General features: G+C 52.2%; 1 protein-coding gene and 1 long non-coding RNA gene across 3 annotated transcripts in view; one reads left to right on the top strand and one right to left on the bottom strand.

The window, feature by feature from the left end:
- LITAF (lipopolysaccharide induced TNF factor) overlaps positions 1 to 24,110 on the bottom strand; it is a 104,204-nt gene that overhangs the window by 61,058 nt on the left and 19,036 nt on the right. The window lies entirely within an intron of this gene.
- On the top strand, positions 942 to 22,359 carry LOC309854194. The gene is made up of 6 exons (XR_014306132.1): positions 942 to 1,114; positions 11,660 to 11,776; positions 12,825 to 12,944; positions 13,471 to 13,526; positions 19,319 to 19,452; positions 21,959 to 22,359. It is a non-coding gene; the product is annotated as an uncharacterized lncRNA (long non-coding RNA).

The following is a 24,110-nucleotide window of genomic DNA, read 5'->3' as shown; positions in this document are numbered from 1 at the left end:
TCCAGGACGCATCCGGGTGCCTTCCCCGTCCTGGTGCGCCTGTGTCATCTCTCCAGTTGCAACACGCCGTCCCATGCGTGGTGGTTGCTGTCTGTCTGACCTCAGACACCCCACCACCCCCCTGCACTGTCCTTCCTCCTCCCTGGGGCATAGCCTGGGGCCTGACACTGGGCCCCCAAGTAAGAAATGAGGCTGAGCCGGAAAAGAGAACACAAACCCAAACTACAGCAGCTCCTCGCGCTTCCCTCCTGGGAGCAGGGATCAGCATCCCCAGCTGGACCCCGTTTGGCCCTCGGAGTCCCACCCCTGACCCTCTGGACTGAAAGCTTTTGTGTGTGGGACAACAAAGGGCGTTTCTGATGCAGGACTCAGGGTTTTCATTCCTTCAAGGCCTGCATTGTGGGCTGGCCTAGGGCATCTCCACCCTGGGGCAAAAGCGGGATTCTGGGCAGCAGAAAGCCTCGGGTGTTTGTGTGGGAGAGAAGGGAGAAGAGAGAGCCAGACGGTGGAGCCTTGCAGGCCGGGCTCCCTCTCCTCCCTGAGCCTCATTCTGCTCATCTGCATCCGGGGCAAGAAGCACACCATCGGGTGGCCCAGACCTTGCCCTTCCCACACTTGGAGAAACTCCCCCTTTATGGGTCTCCTGTGGGCCCGAGCCTTGCGTCCTGCTGCGAAGACTCCAGGTTCCTGGCAGCTAGGACACAGGCATGGGACCCAAGCTGGGGTATCAGGTCCACAGGTGCCAGACAGAGAGGGCAGGAATGGGGACAGGAACACCCACCTTCGGAAGCCAGACCTGCAGCCCTGGGACCGCAACTTCACCTCAAAGGCTCCTGGCATAAACGTACTTTCTAGACCAAACTCTGACATGGCACTTCCTGTCTACCAGGGTTCCCAGCGCTTACGTACATTAACTCAGTTAACCCTCTCGACAACCCTCTGAGATGGGCCCTATGATCTCGATCTTCAGAGGAGGAGACGGGGCACAGAGAGGTTGAGCGACTTGCCCAAGGGTGCAGAGCAGGGAGGTGTGCCCCAGCTGGCCAGCGTCCCTTGGGTCAGTCTAGACCACAGTCTACAGAGCTCCCAGCCCCCTCTGGGAATTTCCTGGAAGGTAAGAGTGTCTTTTGTTCTCATGAGGGGGCTCTCGGTGGGCCCCCAGATTGGGGATCCTCTCCCAAAAGATCAAGTGATGATTAGAAGGAATTTTCAGCCCCAGCCTTGGCCCACAGGGAGGGGAGAGGGGCCAGAGACTGAGTTCACGACCCATTATGACTACAGGATGAAGCTTCTGTAAAAATCCCTCAACCACAGGCTTCGGCCAGCTTCCAAGGTGAACACATCGCTGTGTGGGGAGCGTGGGGCACCCAGCTGCACCGGGTCGCCAGCTGCTGTGCTGGGGACCCTCCCAGACTTCACCCCATTGTAACCCTTCATCTGGTTGTCCATAAGCCATAGGTTTCCTTTATCATATCCTTGAGGGTACACTGGTCAACAGGGGTGTTCCCTGAGCCATGCCAGCAAATTCTCCAACCTGGGCAGGGTAGGGTATGAGAAGTCTCGGTGGCAGCCAAGTCAGACAGAAGTGGGGACACTCTGGGGACCTGATATTTGTGACTGGTGTCTCAAGTGGGGTCCTCTTGTGGGACCGAGTCCTTAAGCTGTTGGGTTAACTGCACATAGTCAGGGTCAGAACTTTATTAAATTAGGGGGTACCTGGTTGGTGTGTGGAAAGCGGAAGAAGTGGCTGGGGAAATCCCCACATATTTATTGTCAGACATGTTGTGAGTAGAGAAACGCCTTTCTTTTATCCTCAGGGATTAAATAAGATAGAGCACATGATAATACTCAGTGTTTCTTGGTAGCATTTGCCTTAACATGGTAATGGCGGGATTTATTTGGGTTTCGTGAGATAGAACTGAGTAGGGGGCCCTCAAATTCAGAGGATCTGTGGATTTGGAGAGGGGTAAAATATTACATTTCGCTAGCCTACAAGTGAAATTTAGTTTAGAACTTCAATTCCTAATGTAGCAACACCCACGAGCCTTGTGACTCTGTCACCAACAGGAATCACAGGATTTTTATAACTAATGACTGTCACTGTCGTTATACTTAGCTAGCTTCTTTTGTAAGCTGTGTATTTTATTTTGGAGCTATGGGGCTCCGAAAAAGATCCTGAATACTCAACTCTAGTTACTGAAATGCATGCCCAAAACAAAGACCAAAGTGCCCAAGTGTTCAAGGGAAGGGGAGGGATGTTAGCAATTTGGAATGCATCAAAGATAGGAAGGTGAGATGAATGGAGAGATGGCAAGATGGAGGGATGGATGATGGATGGATGATGGATGGACGGACGGATACTTGGATGGATGGATGGAAGGAGGGAGGTAGGTGAATAGATGGATGATGGGTAGATGGATGGAGGGATGGAGAAATGGAGAGACCAAAGGATGGATGGATGGATGGATGACTGCATGGAGAGACACAGGGATTGAGGGTGGATAGATGGACGGACGGACGGACGGAGAGACGAATGGATGGGTGGATGATGATGAATGGAAAGATGGGAGATGGAGGGGTAGAGACCTGGGGGGATGGAGAGGCCAAAGGATGGATGCATGGGCAAGAGATAAAACAAATATAACAAAATATAACGAAGGTGAGACATACACGGCTGGTCACTGGACAATTCTTTCAACTCTTCTATATGTTTGAACATTTACACCATAAAATATCGGAGGAAAATATTTTTAAATGAGAGGAAAGGATGACACTGAGAAAGAGAAGAACATCCAAGATCTGGGCAAAGATAGAAGATTCACCGGAAAGATCAGCTTTATCAAGTTCTCATCAAGATCAGATTACACAGAGAAGGAAAAGAACAAAAGAAGGACAAGAACCAGACTCATAGTGCAGGTTCTGAGTAACTGTAAAATGAAGGGGGAGAAAAAAAAAACCCAAATTTTCCTATAAGGAAATTTCAATGTCTAGAGCTGTCAACACGGTGGCTTCTGGTGACTTGGGGACACCAAGCCGCTGAAACACGGCAGGTCGGAACTGACACGTGCTATCAGACACACACCCGGTTTTGAAGACTTGCTACAAACATGAAAACAAAAAAGGACGGAAAACACCTCAGGGATGTTTTTAAAATATGGATTATGTGTTGACACATTACTATTTTGGATATATTGGACTCAATCAAATATACTGTTACAATTAATTTCCTCTGCTTCCTTTTCACTTTCCTAAAGGCAGGTACGAGAAAATTAAAAAGGCACACGTGGCCTGCATCAGTTACATTTCCACTGGGTAACATGGGTCTGCAGGAAGTGCCCACCGTGGAAATCCTAAATGGACAAAGACACTGCGCATTTCTCCTGTGCTTGCGGAGTTGTTCTTTCGCAGGCCAGCCAGATGGGGGCGCCCTGGGAAGGGCATCAGTGCTGCCCTCTGCTTACCTTCAAGCTACGTGGGGTTTTGGGTTTCGGGTTTTGGGTTTGTTTGGTTTGTTTTTTCATTTTTCCCATGGATGGTACCTCTGGGAGATACACTGTCCAGCTAGAGCCCAAGATATTTGGAAACAAAGTAAAATCTTTACATGTGGTCTGGGGGTTTCACGAGGCTGCAGAGCAGGTCCCCGGGATTGGGGGACACATCCCAGTTGGGTTCGCTGCCCTCCTTCCCCTTAAGGGCCCTGTGATTTCTGACCATTTCTGACCGGATGGCTGTGCCACCCAAAGGCGGTCACCATGCCCACATGAGGTACCATGTGACAGTCTCCTGACCCTTCTGTGTGGGCAGTGGCAGAGCCCCAATAGGGGCAGGAATGAGGATTGGCACTTCTGGTCCCAGCTTCAGATTAAGGAAACCGTGGGAGGAATCCGGCCAATGTGACAGAGGCCCCCCTTGGCATTGGAGCTAAGTCAGGCCCTGCACCCTGATATTTACCCCCAAAGGGAGCCTGGGCGGTGGGGATACCTGGGCTCTGGGAAGTGGGGCCCAGGCTGGGGCAGTTGTCACTACTGTCAGCAACTCATCAGGAGGCATTTCCCAGAATGGGGCCCTTTTGCTGCCCCTCTTTTCAGAGTTGAGCCTTTTTCTTCCTTATTAACACACTTTGAGCAGGTTCCAAGAGCTGGCGCCAGACAGACATGACCTCATTTAATCCCTACAGACCCTCCAGGGAGGAGTTGTCATCCCATTCCCTATTTTACTCATAAAGAAACCGAAGCAAAGAGAGGTTATGTGACCGGCCCAAGGTCACACAGCTCCAGGCCTTGACAACCACTCCATGCTGCCTCTTGGGAGAAAGGCCAGAAACCCTGATACAGCAAACAAACCCACCTCCACCCTAATACACAGACTCAAGAAGAACCCCATGCCACTGCGGGCATCGCCACCCACCAGTCACCCAGCCAGACTCCCAGGAGGTGCCCCCAGCCTCCCTAATCCTGACAACACCCAGCCCCTTTTTCTAACCCCTCCCCTCACTACCGAGCCACTTGATTTCGCTGTGCCTCGGTTTCCCCACCTTTAGAATGGGGATAATGACAGGCTTGTGTCAGAGTCATTACGCAGTTGAAGTGGGTTTTTTAAATTAAAATACACACATACCTACACATATATTAAGATCAAGGCTTACTGTGGTCCTTGGCACAGAGTACGCGTTCAGCACTATTTAACTCCCTTACTTACTTATCATCTTTATCTGAAGCCCAGAGCAGTGGGCAGGACACCAGAGGCCCCACAGCAAATGTCACAGATCCAGCTGAGCCCCTCCCCAGCACAGGGTTCGGGGATGGCTTTCTCAGGAGTCCAGGGATGAAGCAGGCTGCGTTGGGGGCCCCACTCCCTCCATCTGCCCATGGAGCTCCCTCCACTGAGGGCTGACACCACAAACCCCATCCTGCCCCAGGGTCTTTGCACATGCTGCAAAGAACATTCTCGGCAGCCCGGAATGTTCTTCCTCTAATACCCTGGACAGCCGGCTCCTTCCCATGCTGTATGTTTCAGGCGACAGGCAACCCCTCACGGGACCCAGCACATGGCTCTCCTCCCAGATGTTCCCAGCTGGATCCTGCCAGCTTAGCCCAGCACCTGGCAGGTACCCCCGGTAGGTGCTCAATGAATGTCGGGGGACAACCCTGCAAATGCATGAGCCAGTGAATGAACCAAGAAACAAAGGGGGATCTGATCACGATGCTTGTTCTGCAGACTGGGAAACCGAAGCAGATCTGAGGTGACTTCACAGATCACAGGCCTAGTAGGTGACAAAGCCAGAGTCATCTGCATGGCTTAGGTTATTATAAAATGTTCTGTGAGGACAAAGGGACACACACACCAAGCAGACATGGCTCTAGACGGCTTCCTCTTTGACTTGCCCTCAGGCCCCATGGGACAGGAAGCAGCACCCCAGCTGCTGAGTCACAATTAGGGGGCAAAATACCTCATTTCCAACCACCGCACCAGGACAGGCGTTCCAAAGACAGCTCCGTCCCCCGCCTCGCTCAGCTAAAGGCAAGGCTGCTCAGGGGAGAGATACTGCTGGAGAGGGAGGAAGCAAGCAAGAAAGACGGAGAGAGGAGAGGACTGGTTTGCGGTGCGTTGTGGTCTGGACCAATGTTCATCCCAGGAGCGGGGGCTGGGCGGCAGGACCACATCATGATTCCAAGAATCACTGGGCGTACCAGGTGCCTACACTCTGCTGGGTGCCTCTTAATTTCTCATCGGCACCCCTGCGATGTGCACAGGACTGTTACCATCACTTTACAGGCGTGGAAACAGGGTTCAGAGAGGTTGAGGGCTTTGCCCGCAGTCACACGGCTGGCCAGGATTCCTTCGGGGCTGGACCTCCAGAGTCTCACCCACAGTGCTCTGACTGCTGATAAACCACCCCAGCTGCATGCCAAGGGCTTAGACCAGAACACACCATGGCCTTTAGAGGCCACCTGGTCAAGCCGGGCTCTCAGGACGCTCCATCAGCCCACTGAGCCTGCCTCTTCTCCCAGACCCCGTGCTAGAAGCTGGGGTGTTTCTCCCACTCTCCCTGTGGGTCGGAGCCCCTCCTCCTCCTCCTCTTGTCCCTCCTGTCCCAGACTGTTTTCCGGGATCGGGATCAGGACAGCACGAGGGTTGGGAGGAGGATACCTGACCCCTCTATTCTCCTGCAGTGGCCCCACCTGACCCCCAAACCCCTTGGGAGCCCCTTTTAAAAGAGTCACTGATGCTGAGAGACGGAGAGACAGTCTTGGACGCAGAGGGGGGGACCCAGCCAGGGCACCCCGACAGCTAGGCAAGCAGGCAGCACACAGGTGAGATGCAGGCGCCCTCGGGGAACAGGGCACATACAGGAATTCATGTAACTACAGAGAGCAGAACAGGAATAAAAATGCTCTGATTTTCCACCTGCCAAACACGGCTCCCTGGAGGCCAAGTATGTTGCGTTTAAAGAAATACCAGGAAAACAGGCCTGGCTCAGCCTTCAGGAGCCTCCAAATCTTTTTTCTCAGATAAACTGAGTACAATTCACATGCGAAGCAACTCACCCCTTAAACGCACACTGCAGTGGTTTTTAGTCTGTTTACAGAGTTGGGCTACCACCGTCAATGTTAGAACATCTTCCGTACCCCCAAAAGAAACCCTGTAGCCGTCACCAGCCTATCCCTTACCCCAGCTCACCGCAGCCTCAGCACCACTACTCCGAATCCCCATCTTTATGCATCTACTTTCTTTTTTTTAAAGATTTATTTATTTATTATTTATTTGACAGAGAGAGAGATCACAAGTAGGCAGAGAGAGAGAGAGGGGGAAGCAGGCTCCCTGCTGAGCAGAGAGCCCGATGTGGGACTCGATCCCAGGACCCTGAGATCATGACCTGAGCCGAAGGCAGCGGCCCAACCCACTGAGCCACCCAGGCGCCCCTCTATGCATCTACTTACTGGAGACTCTGTATAAAGGGAGTCGTGCAATTCGGGTTCTGGTCATGGAGCGGTTGGGGCACCTGGGCAGGTAAGACAGGGTAACGCCCACCCCAGGGCCCTGCCTGCTGGCTCAGATGTCCTGGGGCTGTAGGAGTCCCCCCTCCCACCTCAAGATGCTGTCCGGGCCAGGAGGGTAGAAGAGCCCAGAATCCCAGGCCTGTCACCAGATTCTAACCTTCTGAGATAATCAGAAAATGGGACCTCTGTGGCACTGGCCTGTGTGCACCAGCTTCCCTGGGCACGGGTGGGTGAGCTAAAAGGCCATCCCCATCCCGGCGGGAGTACCTAGTTGTGGTATGATTTGGACAAGAAACCTTCTCTCGGTCTTCTCATCTGTGAAGTGGGATAATCATCAAACCTTGCCCTGAGTGCCTGTGAAGATCCGGCAAGAGGACGCATATAAAACACTAAGCACGAGGCGCAGCACATGGCAGAGGTCACACAAATGTTACTGTCGCAGCTGCTACCCCCGGGGTCGCCTGAGCAGCACCACCCCCGTGGGGGGCAGGGGAGGAAAGTGACAGGGAGAGCTCTGTGCTCTGGGAAAATGAAGAATCATCAGATGGCCACTTTCTGGAAACTTTCAGGGGCCAAGAAAACCAAGCTGGTAATTGGGTCCCATCTCTTGTCAGATGTCAGGGGAGGGTTCCAACACTGCCCACAGCACGGTGGTCTTGAAGTCACCAAGGAAAAAGCAACACAGTCATGCGGGAGACAGAACAACAACCCAGTTTCAGCGGCTCTGGCCTGGGGGGCCCTCCTGACAGCCCCTGGATGGCCAGAGGCCTGCACACCCCCCCTTTCTTGTGTAATGGAACGAAGGGCCCTGTCCCCTCCCTGCGGCAGACAGATGTCACAGTGGGGTTGGCCGGGGGCCATGGGCTGCCCACCCACACTGAGTCCAAGACAGGGAAAGCCAGCCCACACGAGAGGAGAAGGGCCATTCCGGGCCCAAGTGGGGGTCTGCAGACTGCATGCTCCAGATCAATGCAGATCAAACCCCAATATCTTCTAGAGCTAAAGGGAAATTCAGAGGGGATCTTGGTCCAGGGTCTCCTAGCATCAGCCATATGGACATCTGGGGCTGGATCGTTCCCTGCAGTGGGGGCTGGCCTGGGCACCTGCTCTCTGCCCACTTGGTGTCAGCAGCATTCCCCCCTAACCTGCACCAGCTGTGACAACCAAAAATGTCTCCAGGGGGTGGGGGTGAAATCGGTTGAGTCCCTGTCAGACTACAGATGGGAAAACAGAGGCCTAGAGAGGTTAAGGGTTCAGAAGGGCTCCCCTCGTTGGGGTCCCTATGTGGTGCGGATGCCACACCAACGGCTCTCTACACATCATCCTGGATCCTGGCCACCACCCTGGGAGGTAGGTATTACCACCTCCCTTTCAGACTTGCAACATCGGAAGCTCAGAGAGGTCAAGCAACTTGCCCCAGGCCACACAGCAGGAAGGCAAACATCAGAGCCAGACGTCCCTGACTCCAAGCCAAGCAGCGCCTCTCCCGCACCCCTGTATCCCCCTTCTGGGAGCTGAAGGTGAACTTCACGGCGGGAGTACCGGTAAACAGGCAACAAAGGCTGGCAAATTCTTCGGTCACATCTGTCGACAAGTCTACTGTCAACAGCAAACATCTGCGTGTCTCTGCTGGGATCCTGTTGGCTCCTTCCTGTCTCTGCAGCCTGTCAGACAAGGGTGGGATGACGTGCTTCCGAGCCGGTGGGCCACCCACCGCCCACACTATCCCGGGTCTCGGTGGGAAGGCGGCCCTGGTGAATTCGGGACCATCTGTTGTGATAAAAGCGGCAACCAGAGCTGGAGGCGCGCTCAGGACATACCTGATTCAACACCTGAGTTCTCCAGGTGGGAAACTGAGGCCCAGAGAGGGGGAGCACTTTGCTCCAGGCTGCACAGGGAGGAGGAAGAGCTGTGTCCGTGGCTTGTTTGCTCTTCCTTAACAGCTTAATTGGAATATCATTCACATACCAGATGATTCGCCCATTGACAATGTACAATTCAGTGGCTTTCTGCTGTTATATAATTGTCACCACCATCCACGCTACAACGTTTTCATAGCCCTTCTCCCAAAATCCATACTCATTAGCAACTGCCCCCCCATTCCGGTTTTCCCCCAACTTCCCTACCCCCTGCAACCAATGGCTCATTTCTGCCTGGATGGATTTGCCTATTCTGAACATTTCCTATAAACGGAATTGTACAAGCCATGATCTTTAAGGATCATGGGACCAGATTCTCTCCCACTTAGCTTCTTTTTTTTTTTTTAAGATTTTATTTATTTATTTGACAGAGAGAAATCACAAGTAAACGGAGAGGCAGGCAGAGAGAGAGAGAGGGAAGCAGGCTCTCTGCTCAGCAGGGAGCCTGATGCGGGACTCGATCCCAGGACCCTGAGATCATGACCTGAGCCGAAGGCAGCGGCTTAACCCACTGAGCCACCCAGGCGCCCTAAGGACTAGCTTCTTTAAAGACTTTTTTTTTTTTTTTAACTTGTCAAGGAGAGAGAAAGAGGTAGGCAGAGGGAGAAGCAGGCTCTCTGCTAAGCAGGGAGCCCGATGAGGGACTTGATCCCAGGACCCTGGGATCGCAACCCGAGCCGAAGGCAGATGCTTAACAGACTGAGCCACCCAGGCTCATGGGACCAGATTCTCTCCCACTTAGCACCATGATCTCAAAATTCACCTGTGTTAGAACTATAAGCGCTTCATTCCTCTGAGAGACTAATACTCCATTGTGTGCCTAGACCACACTGTATTCATTCATCCGGTGATGGACACTCCTGTGGTTGCCATTTGGGTGTTTTCTTGTTAATTCCTGTTGATTGCCAGCTTCCCATGTGCCAGCCTGAGCACTTGCCTTACAGACAGATCCCACAGTGCTAGAGGAGGCAAAATGGTTCCCATCTCACAGTCAGGGAAACTGAGGCTCAAGGATGCAAATCAGAGCTAAAAAAACAAACAAACAACAACAACAAAAAAAGCCACAAAAAACTTTCTAGCTTCTTTTGAAAAAATAAACAAACAAATAATAGGAATCACAAGACCCGGCCACAGAGACACACTGCCTTTGCCCTTCTAGGAGGCTGGGGACAGCTGCTGAAGGCTGATGCCATCCTGTTAGGACAAAACTGTGTTCTCTCCTACTCCTCAGCCCACCTGGTTAGATGGGACTAATCAATGCGGCTCACCCAAGATCATCCCGGTTTCCAAAATTTTATTTTATTCTTTTAGCACTATCCCAGTTATAAACCGAAGGCCTCGTGCCCAGGAAATCCCCTCCATCTCAGACATACCGGGAGAGTCGGTCACCCTGCTGTCTCTGAAGCCACGTCACCTGCCGTCCCTGTCACCCAGCTCTACCCGCCCCCAGCACCCTGCCCTACAGAAACTCGCCCCTTCCTCTGTCAGGCGGCTGTTGTTCTCAGCCATCATCTCTCACCATCTCTCCTTCTGCCCACATCCTCCAGGGTTGACGCCAAGCCCCACCATCTCAGCAAGACGAGAAAAATAAAAACCCGAATTCTTCTCTAACCTGGACTCTCCCCTTGTCGATTCATCCTTTCTCGGGAGACAGGAGGCCATCCTGCTGGTGCAAATGTCCTTCCTTTTCTGAAACCTTTTCTGAAGCCCTAAATTCTGGCTCTTATCATTGCAGACTCCAGCGGGACAAACGGGGTCCCCCAGAGGAGAGAGCCCCCTCTGTGAGCCAGGACTGTGTGGGGCATTTTCATTTCTCACAAGAGGCTACCTTCTGGCAAAATGCGGCTCAGCCTCCCCAGCTTACAAGCAAGACTCAGAGAAGCGACTACAGAGCCCCGGGGTCACAGGGTGTGGGAGGCTGCTGTAGGGTCTGAACTCACTGGCTTCCCACCGGCCTCCCCCAGGGTGTGCTTGCTAAAGCTAAAGGCTGGCGAGCAGAAAGAAACCCACGCCTCGGAAAAGGAGGCAATTATACCAGCCCGAATCGTCTGTCACCTCCCCATGGGGGACCATGAGTGGGGGGCTGGAACCCCATAGGTGTCTGGCTTCAGAGCCTTCCCCCTGCCACTCCTGCACTTGAGTTAGGAAACTAAAAAGGTCAAGAGATGGGACTCCTAGGAGGCTCAGTTGATAAGGGTCTGCGTTCTGCTCAGGTCATGATCCCAGGGTCCCAGGATCAAGTCCAGCTTCAGACTCCCTGCTCGTCGGGAAGCCTGCTTCTCCCCCTGCTTGTGCTCTCTCTCTCTGTGTCAAATAAATAAATAAAATTTTAAAACACACAAACAAACAAACAAACAACCTCAAGAAACGAGCTGCAGGACACCTCACCCTTTAGGCGCCACCTGGCATTGTCCTTCCTGCCATCCTTTATACGGGGTACACTGGGTGCCCACCCATGGGGAGAATCCTGGACCATTCGTTCAGGGAGGCTGGGCTCCCTCCCTGGATCATGCCCTGAGCCTTATCTCCATCATCCCTCCCTCCCACCCCACCCCCCGCCTGCTCCCACGCCCTCCAGGTCTCCCTTGTAAAATGGGGTAAGAACTGACTCCCCAGGACGTGCAGTCTTGCCTGCCTCCCCTCCCTGTGCCCGCCACCTGTGACAGCAGCGCCCCCTTCTGGCCAGGTGCCTCTTGGCACCCCCGTGATTCATCCCTTGCTCTCTGCCTCCCCCTGCAGGTCATTCCGGGAAGGGCAGCTTGGGCTGAAAGTCACCAAGCGGGAGACCAGAACCAAGTTTCCAGATTTGGGCACTCCTGGGTTTGGATCTGAGCTCTTCCACCTACTAATAGTACCGTAAGTATGCCCATGACCCTATCAAAAATTAACCCAATGCTCTGTCCTTTGTAAAATGCAATATAACATTTTTTAATATTTTTATTTGTGGTTGAGTTATAAAACCCTTACAGAAAAAAGCAAAGGCCTACATCTTAAGTCACAGCTCAACGAGCCTGCACAAAGAAAACACACTTGTGAGCCATGCGGGATGAAAACTGAAACAATGCTGGCATCCCAGAAAATCCCACTGTTCTCATCCCCAATCACTGTTCCCTTCTTTGTCCTTCCCAAGTGTAGCCCCCAGTCCAAATTCCAACACCGCACCCCATGTATATAAATATTAATGCCTTCCTCTTGGCTGTGATGTAATGTGCACTGCCAACCACGGGTCATGTAGGAAGGCACCCTATGTGTGGCTCTGGGCTCCTTTCCTCTTCCACACTCCCCACTCCTGGTCAGTGGCAGTGTCCTTTCCTCGCGGCCGTACTTGTAGTCCGTGCTGAGTGTGGCAGAATAACCAGCTAAATGACCGGTGACCAGAACATCTGGGCCTCTCTGTGCTCACATCTGCCCAGGAATTACTGCCCCTGAGGCTTGTCCATTGTACATTCTCTATACGGTCATTCCCTCCCACCCACCCCCTGGATCCCTCCCCGGGGAAGCCGCTCTCTCGAATTAGTGCCTTGTCCTCCACATGGCCCATGTCTCCTCTCCAGTCTACCCTCCAAACTGCAGCCAGGGTTCTGTTTCTAGAGCACAGATCTCATGAGACACTCCCCCACTTGTAACACTCCAAGGCTCCCTAGCGCCTTCAGGATCAAGTCACACCCTCCCCAGCATTCAAAATAGTCTTGCATCTGTTGAATGGCTATTCTACAAAGGGGGGGGGGGCAGAGATCACAAGCAGCGGCGAGGAGGTGGAGAAAAGGGGACCCTCGTGCACTGCTGGTGGGAATGCAAGCTGGTGCAGCCACTGTTAAGGACAATACTATGGAAGTTTCTCAAAAAATTAAAAATAGAACTACCCCATGATCCAGCCATCCCACTTCTGGGTATTTATCCGAAGGAAATAAAATCACTGCCTGGAAAAGATATCTGCAGCCCCATGTCCACTGCAGCATTATTCCAATAGCCGAGACGTGGAAGCAACCTAAGTGTCCATCAGCAGAGGAATGCATAAAGAAATGTGAGCTATATATACAGACATAATACCATCCCACTATAAAGAAAGAAAGAGACCCTGCCATTTGTGACCACATGGAGGGACCTCGAGGGCATGGCCTTCAGGGAGATAAGTCAGACAGAGCAAGACAAACACTGTGTGATCTTGCTTATATGTGGAATCTAAAAACGCTGAGCCTGTAGATGGATACGGAGGACAGGCTGGTGGGGGCCAGAAGCCAGGGCGGGGGTAGGGAGTGCGGTGGGGGTAGGGAGTACGGTGGGTGAAGGTGGTCAACAGGAACAAGCTTCCAGTTCTAAGACAAGTCAGTCCCAGGGATGTGATGTACTGTGTGGTGACGCTAGTTAACAATGCGGTGCTGTATATTTTGAAGCTGCTCAGAGAGCAGATCTCGAGAGTTCTAATCTCAGGGCGCCCAGATGGCTCAGGCGGGGAAGAGTCTGACTCTTGATTTCAGCTCAGGGTCATGGGATCGAGCCCCGCTCTGGTACACGCTGAATGTGGATTCTCTCTCTGACTCTCAAAATAGAAGAAGAAGATGATGTCGACAATGACAAAGAGCTCTCACGGCAAGAAAAAGAAATGGTAACTAGGTGGGTGGTAGTAGACATTAACTAGATTCCCTGTAGTGATCATTTTACAATCTATGTCTTTATCAATCATTATGTCATAGACCTATCCTCTCACCCTGTGTGATGCTTGTGTCTGGGCCTTTGCACATCCTGCCTCTGCTTCCTGGAAGACCTCACCTTTACCTCCACCCACTATGTGCCTTTCGGGACATAGCTCAAATGTCCCCACTGCTGAAAAGATCTCTCCTTCCCACTCCCTGTGCTGCCCAGAGAAGAGTGGGTTCCTCCTTCAACTTGTCCTTCAAGTCTTTGCCCAGGCTCCACCTCCTCCAGGAAGCCATTCCTGACTACCCCTACACCCTCAGAGTCCTTCCTTCAGTCTCTGCACTTGGCATGCTGGGCTAGGATATACTGGGTTGCTTTTGGTCTGTCTGCTTTTGGGGGCTGTGAGCTCTGGGAGGTCAGGGACTGTGTCTGAGGACCCAAGTGTCTCCCCCCACCCAGCCAGGGCCCGGCAGAGAGGAAGAAAGCCAGTTGGGAGTTAGTGGATGGACAGATGAATGAGTGAACAAATGAAGGAATGGATGAATCAGTATGGCTAAGCGAGCCGGAGCTGACTGGCACAGGAAGGAGTGCCGAGTGCCATTTCCAGGGGGCTCTTGGACTTATGGGACATGCAAAGGGCTTTGCTCTGACACACAGCTTGGCTTCTTTCCTGCAGTCCAAGCCTTGGTTTCTCCATATGCAAGCTTGGGATGACAGTGATCCGTTTCTCAGTTGGTTGCGAGGATTGAGGGGGTCACATTATTGTTGGTTCTACCTGCCAAGGTCTCACAGCCTGGCCCCCAACTGCCTGATGTTGGAGCTCATGGGCTGTTTAAAGTCGCCCCCATGGGGCGCCTGGGTGGCTCAGTGGGTTAAGCCGCTGCCTTCGGCTCAGGTCATGATCTCAGGGTCCTGGGATCGAGTCCTGCATCAGGCTCTCTGCTCAGCAGGGAGCCTGCTTCCCTCTCTCTCTCTGCCTGCCTCTCCATCTACTTGTGATTTCTCAAGTAAATAAATAAATAAATAAATTCTTAAAAATAAATAAATAAATAAAGTCGACACCATGATGGGATATGAGGAAGGAGTGTCTGGGACATGCCATGCCCAGGGTCAGACAGCTGGGAGGCTCGTGCTCTCCGTCTCCAATCCCGGCCACCCCCGCAGGCACCAGGCTGCTCCTCTAGACCAGCACCAGGGAACTTTGCCCTGGGCTTTCGCCTGCCACAGGCCCTTGGACTCCCCAGCCCCTCCTGCATCCCTGCTTCCCTGTCCTACACCAGTGTCAGCCCGCTGTTGGTGGGGAGAGCCGCTTCCTCCAGCAGCCAGCCCCACACCCATGACAGCAGCCCTAGGACTGAGCTCAGCTGCAGCCATGGGGCCCCTGGCACCCACTCCTGGGTGGTGCCATCAGCCTCTCCACTTCATCCCAGCTCTGAACCCGGAGCCCCCTGACAGCAGCTGGGCGGGGTGGGCCCAAGGAGCCAAGGAGACCCCCACACAGCCCAATGTTCCTAGGCAGCAACCCCTACCCCCCACCCGCCACAGACACGCTGACAGAGTCCTTTTGCAGGCATGGCTTCGAGGGGTCTCCCAGCCACCTGGGAAATGGGAACTCGGAGCCCTGTTTTCATAGCAATGACAGCTGACATCTACTGAGGCCTTACTATGTGTCAGCCCCCCTGCCTCCCCTGATTTAATCTGAAAACAAAACAAAACAAAACAAAACAAAAACCCCATGAGGTTGGTTCTGTTCTCCCACCTTTGAGGTGGGAAGACTGAGGGTCCGGGAGATGCTGTGGCGTGACTTGCCTCCCACTCGGAAATGTCAGAGCCAGAATTCAAACCCACACTGGAGCCCACGCCCCGTCCACCTGACATGGGAGTAGGGGGGGTGCGTGGAGGGAGGGAGAGGAATAAGACCTGAGGCTTGGAGGGATTCCAGCTCTGAGAGATGCTCATGATGTCAGAGGGAGTGTGCTGAGCAGGGGAGGCAGCGGGAGCAAAGGCGTGGAGGTGGGAGTCAATGTCTTGCTCTCACAGAAAGCATCTGAGGGACTGAAAGGAACCCAGATACACACACACAGTGTGAGACCTGTCCGTGGGATCCATGCACGGGTTAGCGTGACTGTGTGTGCACACATGCATATGTATGTGTGTGTGTGTGTGTCTGTGTGTGCATGCTGTCAGGAAAAAATGATGAGATATTTTGAAACAGGCGAGACAGATGGCTGGGGGCCTTGCTTAGTGCTTGGTTATCTTGGCCTCATCTTCAAGCTGTGCGACAACTCCGCTAAGTTGTAGCGAACGGATTGTAATGCAAATTATCCTCAGCCACAGAAACACAAATAAATTGTATCCGGCACAGATACACTTGCTTATCGCCCTGTGGCTATCGACCGGCTTTGCACCTGCTTGTACATTCACGCCGGCACTCCTGATTGAGGACACACGTGTGTGATTTTTAATGCTCCTTTAAGTTGGCTGCTACACCTTATTAGTTCCCCCATTAACGGGTGAGTTAGACAGAATCTCAAGGATTCTATGTTTGCATGAGACTCATGAGTTTATAAACCTCTGTCACTGGGCTGCAAGTCCCCTGCCCTCCTGCCCGTCGCCGCCTCTGACCGCACACGGCAGCCCCCTCGGGCAGGGATGCCCAGGCTGACAGGGGTTCATGAGACACTGGTCAGGGCTTTCCACCTGCCCAGCTCTGGACTGAGCCGTTTAAGTGTCTGAGCTTGTGACATCCACCGCTCCTGGGAGGGAGGTGTTCTCCTTGCCCCCACCTGGCAGATGGGGAGACTGAGGCTCAGAGAGGGTGAGAACGTCAGCTCGGCAGGAAGTGGCAAGGTCGGCCTTTGAAGCTCAGCAACCTGACTCCTGCACGTGCTGCGCGTGTGGTTTCCTCCACTGCCTACAAGTAACGGGGGAGGTGGGGACCTCCCTCCCCGACCCAACTCAGGCAGAAGACAGTCTGGTTGTGAAGGATCCTGGGTGCTCCGGGTGATTTTCTGTCAACCTCTGGGACCTGGGCACCTGTGACCATTATGAGTGCGAGTGAGGGGCGCACTGGGGTGCCGGCAGGGGACCACCTCCTCCATTCCAGCCGGACATCCCCTCAGACTCGGTCCCACAGTATGGGCCAACACATCCCACTTGCTCCCCACGAATCAGGGCTCTGGAGAGCCCAGCCCCAGCACTGGCACGGAGAACATGGAACACGATCGGTCCCCAAGAATTCACTGCCATCGCCAGCCCCATCCAGAACCATCGTCCTCACTCCCGGGATGCACGTCCTGCCTCATCCCCACCGGACAAGGGAGAGGACTGAGGCTCAGAGAGGTTAAGTAACTTAGGGATGGTCACAGGGCAGAGCTGGAATGAGAACTCAGGTCAGAGGGACTCCTAGTCCTGGGACAGATTCAGGCTGCCTTCCCAACCCCCACAGGGTCACTCTTATCCCAGCCAGAGCCCAGAGGGGACTGTAAGCAGTCAGCAGGGGGGGACATGAGTCCCCTGGTCTCTACCTGTTTCCTGCCTGGGGATATAGGCAGTCCTTCCCCCCTGCATCCCTCCTAGAGGAGGGGCCAAGGGAGATGGGGAGAGAGAGTCCTCATCAGGCTCTAGGCCCAGCACGGAGCCCACCATGGGGCTCAATCTCAGGACCTTGAGATCATGACCTGAGCTGAAATAAAGAGCCGGATGCTTAACCGACTGAGCCCCCCAGGTGTCCCTAGGAAGTCCTTTCATGGGGAGCCGGCAGTGGGCGTGCCAGGCAGGCCAGACCCACTGCTGCCCCTTCTCCAAGAACAGTGTGGGGTCACCATGACTTCCCGGTCAGCTGCCACCAGAGCACTGCTGCTGGAGGGGTGCCCCTCCACACTCAGCCTCTGTCCCCCCAGCACCGTGACCTTGCTCCCTCCACAAGATTAGCTCATGGGCTAAACTCTGCGGTACAAGGTTAGAAAGAGCCGCCCCCCTGGTGCTTCCTGTCTCAGCAAGCGGTACCTCCACCCACATGTGTGCACAAGCCAGAGCGCGAGGAGGCCTCCTTACCGCCTCCCTCTGCTTCCCTCCCCCACTGTATCCAAACCCTCACAGTGGCAGACTGCGGCTGTGCCCCAACCTCCACCTGCCCTTCTCCCACAGCGATAGACCCTCCACTGTCTAGCTAGGCAAGGCCACTCCAAATTAAGACTACATCTCCCAGCCTCCCTTTTTGCTAGATGTGGCCAAGCGATTAAATTCTGGCAACTGGGGGGGCGGCTGGGTTGCTCAGTTGGTTAAACATCTGACTTTTTTTTTTTTTTTTAAGATTTTATTATTTATTTTTGCAACAGAGAGAGCAAGCAAGCACAAGCTGGGGAGGGAGGGACAGAGGGAGAAGCAGACTTCCTGTTGAGCAGGGAGCCCAATGCAGGACTCGATTCCAGGACCCTGGGATCATGACCTGAGCTGAAGGCAGGCGATTAACCGACTGAGCCACCCAGGCACTCCCAGCATCTGATTCATGATCTCAGTCTTGTGGGACCCACACTGGGGTCTGTGCTGGGTGTGGAGCCTCCCTGGGATTCTCTCTCTCTCTCTCCCTCTGCCTTTCCTCTCTCTCTCATGCTCTCTCTATCTCAAAAAAAAAAAAAACAAAACAAAAAAAACCAAAAAACTGGCAAATACGATGTGAGCAAAAGTGATGTGTACAAATTCCCAGTCCTGCCCTTACAGGAAAGGGTATGTCCTCCTCCTTCACTCCCTTCCCTTCTCCTTTCCCTCTCCACTAGTGGTAGTGCAGGACACAGTGTGTTCTATTTAGACCATAGGAACAAGGACAATAGCACAGGAATAACAGCAGAGCAACAAGAGCATAGGAATAATAAGCAGAGCAACAAGGTAGAAGGAGCCTGAGTCCTTGATGCCTTGGAGCAACCAAACCAGAACCAGAACACATGAACCAAGACTGCAGGCAAGAGAGAGAGAAGAGAGTTCTTTCCCTCTGTTTAAACCAGTACTTTGTGTCTCTGAAGTGGAAGCTTGGGATCTGTATTCCAACTAATAGAATCACCAGGTTCTGGTGCATTTTGCCTCTTAATTATTACCCATGTTTATCTACTTCTTTCAAATCTCCACCAACTTCACTCCAGACAAAGGCATGACCCCATCCCTCTCCTCACTTTCAGAGTTCCAGCCTCATGGGCCTTATGTCAATTATTTGAATGTATCATGCTCACTCCTGCCACAGGACCTTAACACATGCCACTACCTGGAACAATTTTTCCTCCTCTCATCATCTAACCATCTCCCACTTATCCTTTAGATCTTGGCAGGACCACAACTTATTCCAAGAAGCTCTCAGTGACTGCTCTGACTACATGAGAGTCCCTTTTCTGTACCCCCATAGCACCACAAGCTACTATGTGATACATACTACAGTTAAAATTAAAAATCCCATGAGGTCCTCTCAATTTTGCTGAGAACCTAAAACTGTTATAGAAAAAGAGTCTAAGGAAAAGTTAACCAGAAAATTCTGTGAGATTGGGGCACCTGTGTGGCTCACTCAGTTAAGCACCCAACTCCTAGATTCCGGCTCAGGTCACGATATTGGGGTCATGGGATCAAGCCCGGCGTTGAGTTCCACACTTAGTGTGGAGCCTGCTTGAGATTCTCTCTCTTCCTCTCTCTCTGCCCCTCCCCCGACTATGCAGGGGTGCTTTCTCTCTTTTAAAAAAAATACCCTAACCAAAACATGAAATCATGTATGCACAGGAAAGGAGACAATCTAAACATCCACCAAAAGGAAATCAGTTGACTCAACTGTGGACTGTGGCGTAGGAGAGCACCACGCACAGTACAAAGGAGCGGGGACACTCTCCAGATACTGCACTAGAGTGATCTCCAGGGTATGTGACTCATGTGAAAAAATAAAAACAAAATCCACAGAGCAGAAATGCGTATGCAGGGTTTGCTGTCTTCTCATTATGTCTGGGGTATATACACATTTGCTTCTTTTTTCAAAAATAAACAACGGAGGCAGAAAGCACAAACTAACAAAACTAGCTACCTATGAAGGAAGGAGACAACAAGTAAAGGGAACAAGAGTAGAAGTTAGACTTTCCTGAGGGTATCTTGTTTTAGAGTTCTTATTTTATAAATGTAAACTGTTTACAAAAGTGTAAAAGCAAAGACAAGGAGGAAAAATCTCTTTAAATAAAATTTTTTTAAAAAACCCAACAGGAATGAATAAACCTGGCTAAAGGTCAACTTGGCAACCACACTAAGAAAGATCATTGGAAGTATCTTTCAAACAGCCCTTTGTACATCCCTAATGGGCTTTATCCTAAGGACCACAGAACCACAAAGAAACAACCACAAGGCAATCTTCAATTGCCCTCCATCATTCTGTAATAGGTACTAACTAAATTAGTATCGTTTCTTGGAAACTATTAGCTTTATAAGATAAAGAAGATAAGAAATCACATTAATGTGTTAGAAACCAAGATTTTCTGTGTAAGAAAAAAGAGATGCCAAACAAAATCAAAGAAGTTCAATGAAGACTTCATAGTCTTAAATGTGAAGGAGTTCTCAGTTTCTCCAACTTGAAGCCTAGATTCAACGATAACCTGACAGCAGTGAGAACCCTGAATGTCTAGATTGTGGTCCCTAATTTCCACTGATCACCAGAATGAACAGGACTCCCGTGAGAAACAGCTGATTGCAGGTAGAAAGCATGTAAGATGATCCTGGGCCATGCTGTCACGCAAAAATCAAAGAAACTGTCAAAGGCTATGGAGGTGAGGTCAAAAGAATGCAGGACAGGGAGCTAAGGGGCTCCCATTTAGTTGTGCTCGGCATGGTTCTAGGAAAATTCACCTCATTTTTAGTCCTTACAACATGCCTTATAAGAGGACTGTACAACTATGCTCATTTTACAGATGAGGAAACTGAGTCCTAGGGAGATTAAGTGACCTGCCCAAGGCCATGCAGTGGGTAGGTGGCTGAGTAAGGATCCGAACCCTGACCATCTGGCTCTGCAGTCCATGCCTTTAGCCATCCTCTCAGCTGCCTCTTCATTAATGTTAGATGTTCAGCATCAAAGCAAAAAAGGAAAATAAAGGGGAAGCCTGGGTGGCTCCATTGGTCAAACATCCCACCCTTGGTTTTGGCTCAGGTCATGATCTCAGGGTCCTGGCATTGAGCCCCACATCAGGCTTTATGCTCAGTCCCCACTGAGCCTGCTTCTCTTCCTCTCCCTTTGTCCTTCCCCCTGCTCACTCTTTCTCTCTCTTAAATAAATAAATATTTTAAGAAGATTTTATTTATTTATTTATTTGACAGAGAGATCATAAGTAGGCAGAGCAGCAGGCACAGAGAGGAGGAAGCAGGCTCCCCACTGAGCAGAGAGTCCAACGCAGGGCTTGATCCCCAAACCCTAAGATCATGACCTAAGCCAATGGCAGAGGCTTAACCCACTGAACCACCCAGGTGTCCCTATAAATAAATATTTTTTTTAAAAAAATAGGAAAATTAAAACAAAACAAAACCAGCCAGAAGCTTGGAAGAGCCCAGTCGTGGGGTGGGGCTAGGGGCTCAGTACCACGGACAGCACCCCCAATCTGTTCGAGACCGCGTCAATTCAGATATGCCTAAACCCAGTGTGCTGGGGCTTGGATCAAGGACCAGCTGGGAAGTGCTTAGACCCGTATCTTGGTTAGCTGCCGCCCAAGCTGCCATCACGCCCAGCCTCCCTACTGGCCACTCCTCACATCCCCCTGGCCTGCTTGGGGCCACGCTGGCTCTTTCCAAGACCACCACTGAAGAGCAGGGATCACCACATAATTCTTTGTGACACCAGCCAAGGGGCATTCTCACTGCCCAGATGGGGAAACTGAGGCTCAGAGAGGTACTGCACTGACTAAGGTCAGGAAGCTGGGAAGCGGTTGTTTCTGGCTTCGACCTCCTTGCTTACCCCTCTTTCCTCTTGTTGGCTAATCGCTGTTGGAAGGCTGAGCGTGGGTGCCGGTGGCCCATGCTGAGGAGTGAGTCACCCTCATTTTGTGTTTGTGTGTGTGTCACCTCCCCAGCTGCAGCTTTGAGCTGAGGAGAGGGGTCTGGGCACATGAGCTGGAGGCAAGAAGGTTGTTTTTCCCAGCAAGAAAGGAGCCCCCTGGACGACTCCTGTCCTCCTCCACATCCACACAGCACCCAATCAAGTCTACGTGGGTGCTGTTCCCTCTTCCCCAAAGCCACCACCCTGGCAGGCCACCAACAGCTCTAAGAGGTGGGCAGATATGCTTTGAAGGTGGGACTGACAGCACTGTGACGAAATACACAAATGGATATATTTAGCTACAGCTAGCTTCAATGTGCCTCTGTTTTCTACCCAGACCTCATTTTCTTTCTTTTCAGACAACCAGTTAAGATGGAAATCCCGGGCTCTCCACAAGGCCAGGAGGCTGGACCAGTCCTCCTCCAATCCCCCCACCCTCTACCCTCGACCCCCACAACTTCTGCTCGAGGCCGTTAAAGAGGCAGGAAATCAATGATCACAAGCAAGAGCTCCACCAGGTCTGTAATGATCAAAACACGAGGAAATAAAGAGGGGAGAATCATTATAGCTTAAAAGGGATTTAAGAGCTCCATCAGCCAGATGCGGTGTATGGACTCGGCCCACCGATGTGAACCAGCCACCCATAAAAAAACACATTTAGGAGACAATGGTGGGAAGATGCCATATTAGAGGATATTATACAATCATTAACTTCGTGTAGGTGCGAGAATGGCAATTAAATGAAAATGTGGATATTTAAGGGTGAGTTCTTATCACTGAGAGATACATTTGGAAGAATTTATGGACGAAATGACCTAAGGATGTGATTTACGGCAGGATAATCCAGCGGGGCTGGAAGGCAGGGGGGGCGGAAGGGGGCACGGGATGGCAGTGAATCAAGGTCATCTATAGGAAGCCGCCCCTAAAAAGAAAAGAGAAAAAGAAAAAGAAAAGAAACATAGAGGAAGTTGTATCTTTCCCAAAAGACACGCTTCACAGGATGGCAGAAAACGCGCCATGTCTGGAACGGAGCCATGCTGGCGGTTGACTGGTGCCCAGGGGAACGTGGCGGGACCTGCCCGTTGGACCACTGAACAGTGGTGACACCTGCTGATTATTATACTATTATTGTCTTCTTTCCTTTTGTGTGTCTCGGGGGAGGGGTGGGGATGAGGGTTTGGACTCTGTGGGGTGGTTCAAACCCCGCCTCTAACATTTCTGAATCTTGGCCACTCACGCCTGCACTGTGTGCCTCAGTTTCCCCATCTGTCAAACAGAGGATGATAACGTCGGTCTGATGGGGGGGGTGTTGTGAACCACACGACCTGACACTCAGAACAGAGCCCAGCACATCACCAGTCAAAAAGAAACGTTAGCTTTGGTTACTGCTGTTAGGAACTAGTGCCTGTGGCATTCTTTACTGCTCAATTGTCTGAGCAGACCTGGATTCCGAACCCAGGGGAGGACACAGGACACCTGCTGACTGGCAGGACCTGTGGGGTTCCTTGGGGACACCAGGCTTGTCGATGCATGGCACATACAGCAATCACGTGAGGTCTATCTTCAGAGAAAGTGCCCACAGACCTCAGTGTGGCTTTCTCTAGATCAATGATAACTTGGTACAATTTAATTTCCTCCCTTTTCCTCAAGACAGAGGGAGAGAGAACCACTACCTACGGGGTGGGTGTTAAAGCTGCCACAAGGCCCATCAAGGGGCATGGAATGACCAGCCCTGGGAAGAGAGGGAACAGTGACAGAGGATTCAGAATGGCTCTGGGGTGTCTGGATCAGACACTGGGGAGCTGGTGGAGACATTTATCCTAACGGGGGACATGAAAGGAGGAACGGGACATGGGAATCTACAGCTCCTCCCATTACAAAACTGTCCCAAGGCTCTGATGGGACTGGGTGAACCTTCGGGATGGCTCTGAGCTGGGTTCAAATCCTGCCTCTTGCCTCCTGCCTTCTGCACCATGGGGCCTTGAGTGAATCCTACGTCTTCCTGGGTCTCCTGATCTGTAAAATGCCCCAGCTGGGAGGGTTTGTGGGCCTCAGGCCTGGTGCGCTGTGGGAGGTCCGCCCGTGGGGACTTCACCATGAACAAGAGTTCCCCTCTCTGGGTCAGGTCTCGGGGAAATCCCACCCTAGGGAGGACCTATAACCGGGGGAGGGGAGGCAGTCTCTGGAAACACCCTGCGTAGGGCTACAACGGGGCCCTACAGGTGAGGGGGTTTCCAGGGTGGAGGGGAAGGGAGATTCAGGTGGCTTAAGGGAGTGAACCTCTCCCTCCTGCTCCAGGGTCACAGTCACCACAGCCTCCACTCATGGATGGAGAAGCCTCCGTCCTCTGGCTTCTTTGTTCCCACCTCCAGACTTGGCCGTGGTAGATCCCCTGCCTGGAGTGCTCTCCTCATCAGCCTTCAGGCTTCAGCTCTGTGTCCTGGGGTGGAAGGGGCACACCCCGACCCTTCTCCGACATAGCCCCCAGCCCACGCTCCCCCTTATTCCCCA

This window comes from Mustela nivalis, assembly GCF_964662115.1.
Source record: "Mustela nivalis genome assembly, chromosome: 19".
Classification (NCBI taxonomy): Eukaryota; Metazoa; Chordata; class Mammalia; order Carnivora; family Mustelidae; genus Mustela; species Mustela nivalis.
The sequence above is the reverse complement of the archived record's forward strand: the minus strand, read 5'-3'. Positions and strand labels throughout refer to the sequence as shown.